The sequence below is a fragment of the Lactuca virosa genome, chromosome 1 (genome assembly GCF_052849685.1).
Source record: "Lactuca virosa cultivar CGN04683 chromosome 1, Lactuca_virosa_CGN04683_v6, whole genome shotgun sequence".
In the NCBI taxonomy this organism is placed as follows: domain Eukaryota; kingdom Viridiplantae; phylum Streptophyta; class Magnoliopsida; order Asterales; family Asteraceae; genus Lactuca; species Lactuca virosa.
Window position 1 is genome coordinate 220,554,899 of NC_136426.1, and position 2,867 is coordinate 220,557,765.

Below are 2,867 nucleotides of genomic sequence, written 5' to 3' on the forward strand. Positions count from 1 at the left end.
CGATCTAGAAGCTTGAAATGGTCGATTTTGGCCAAGAACACTAGTGTGTGTTCTTGGTGTTCTTGGTGAAACTTGAAGATCTAAGAAAAGAATGATTTTCATGGATGAAATCATGGAAGGATACTAGATTAAGAGATGTATCAACAAATCTAGGAAGAATACTTACTTATATGAAGATCTTGGAAGGAAATCTTGATGATATTTGAGAGGATTTGAAGAAAATCGGCCAAGGAAAGGAAAGAATGAGAAAATGGCCAAGGACCATATATATACACTAGAGTTTACGGCCACATGAGTTTACGGCCGTAAACTCATTGGTCTTGTGGCCGTGAACTCCTTATGATGTGGTTAATGCTTGATTTCTTGGACAGTGTCTCTAGCAGGTACATTCTAACACTCATTCCTTAAGTGTACTAGGCTTAAAACTCCTTAGAATGACCTTTAACTAGGCTAGAACTCATTACCAGTGAGTTTGACACTCATTTGAGTTGATTGACTGGGCTTTTAAAAGCAAAAAATTTCCGGGTTGTCACATCATCCCCCCGTTAGATGGAATTTCGTCCCGAAATTAGCTTTCTTAGCCGTACTACTGGGGTTGCGCTCCTCTGATTGGCAGAATACCTACTCGTAGACCTGGCAACTTTGCCCTTCTGTTCATGATAGGATTCATACTTGGTCCATCTATCATTACCTCGTGTATACAAGTCGTATATAATTAGGATTATTAAGACGGTCGGATGTGCGACTCTTGCCCCAGGTCCACAACCAAACAAGGAACAGGAGATAGGGCGGAAACACACATACTAAATCTGCGTAATCATAATCATATACCACCCTCGCGTATACACTGAATAGTGATAGGTGGGCTGTATTCATCCATAGCCTCTATGCTTGAACTTGGTCTGTTGGACGAGTGGTATTTTGTGACGGTCTGCGGACATCTGACGATAAGGCTTCGGAGGAAAAAGTACTCTTCGCACGAATACTTCGGGGGTTTAGAATACGAAAGATAAAACTGAGGTTTAGGTCGGACTGTCGATACGAATGACGAATGTTTCGAGAACTTGCTGATCGATGCGATAGAAACATATGAACTCAGTATGGTGAGGACTACGCCAATTCACAACGAATGATAGTAACGGACTCTTTAGTGAACGAAGTTTTGGCCAATTTGAAAGAAATGTCTGTTATACGATGATGTATCCCTTGCGTGTTCGACAATGTACTCCTAGTGTGTTTGACAATGTACTCTTTGTAAATGTTCCAGTGTTCCCTGTTTCCTCTTTGAATTTAACACTCCTACGTATCGTATCGCTATGTGCGCATACATACAAATGAAAGTGCTTTGATAATTGGCGATGATACTTTATATCATGATCCTCCTTGGTACCACTACGATCGCCTGCCATATACAAGTTATGAGTAATTAAGATGAATAAGACAGTCGACTGAGTAACTCTGCCTCAAATCCTCAACCAACTAAGGAACAGGGACTTAAGCGGAATCACTCACTCTAAGTCTGCAACATCTTAGTTATGCACAACCCTGATGTATATGCTAATCCATCATAGCTTCTCTAAACGGATCTTTTAGTTCTCTTGAATACTGTGACCTATCTCAATATGTGAGTTGTTATAATTACTTTTAAGTGTTGTTCCCAAGTTTTAATCTTATATGAATATAAATTAATTTCCAAAGTAATTACTATTTCGAAAACGTACCGCTGCTCGTCGACGACTCCGGGATAGATTCTCCTGCGGTGATCATCAGAATGCGTCCATCCGGTCCTGAGTTCTTTGTTATCAGGCAGTCCCTCTGATAGTGTCCAGTCTCACCACAGCCATAACAGGCTTGGTTTTCTTCAGCTCCGGGGACTTGGGAGATCGGTTGAGCCGGTGCCATGCAGAAACGGACTGTGTGTCCCTTTCTGTGGCAGTTCAGACACTGCATTTCCCGGCATACTCCGATGTGGTGATAGTTGCACTTTCCACACTTCGGGAGGGTTCCAGCATATCGAATGGCAGGTGCTGGAGCAGCAGGTGTTGTAGCGGCGTACATAGTACTCGCTTGTTATCCTTACGGGGTGTCCTGTGTTGTTCGCTTCTTCTTCCTCTTGTTCCCCGACTTCTGATTATAGTCCTCTTCCCTCGATGGCTCGGGAATAGGGACTTTTACACCATGGCGGACTCTGTGGTCGACGAGTCGCTGAGCCATGCGTTTAGCACTATCGAATGTGGTTGGGTTAGAAGACAACACATTTCCTTGGGTCGGAGCAGTCAGACCTCAAATGTATCTTTCTATCTTCTTGCTCTCCGGGGTAACCATCCCGGGACATAGAGCTGCTAGGTCGCTGAACCGGTTAGTGTAGGTCACTATGTCTGAGCTGACCATAATGAGCTCCCACAGCTCTTGTTCCAGCTTTTGAATTTCTCCTAACAGGCAGTATTCCTCCCGCATTAACTCTTTTAGGTTTTCCCAACCTATTGAGTTAGCCACTTATAGGGCCAGTGACTTAACATGGCTGTTCCACCATGTCAGGGCTTTGTTGGAGAAGGTGCAGGCAGCAAACTTCACTTTGCTATCTTCTGGGCACAAACAAATTTCGAAGATCGACTCTGTTTTCTCGAACCATCGCATCAGAGCGATGACTCCGCCAGTCTCATTAAAGGACAATGGCTGGCATTTGGTGAAGTCCTTGTAGGAGAACTCTCTCGAGCGCACGGGGACCTCACCTTGAGTAGAATGAACAGGTGTTCCACCTCTGCTGGAACTGGTAGGATGATATTGAGCCATGGCTGTTGCCACAGCCACTGCAGCGTTTATAGCTGCCATATCGATTTGCGAAGGAGGTGGCGTTGGAGTTATCA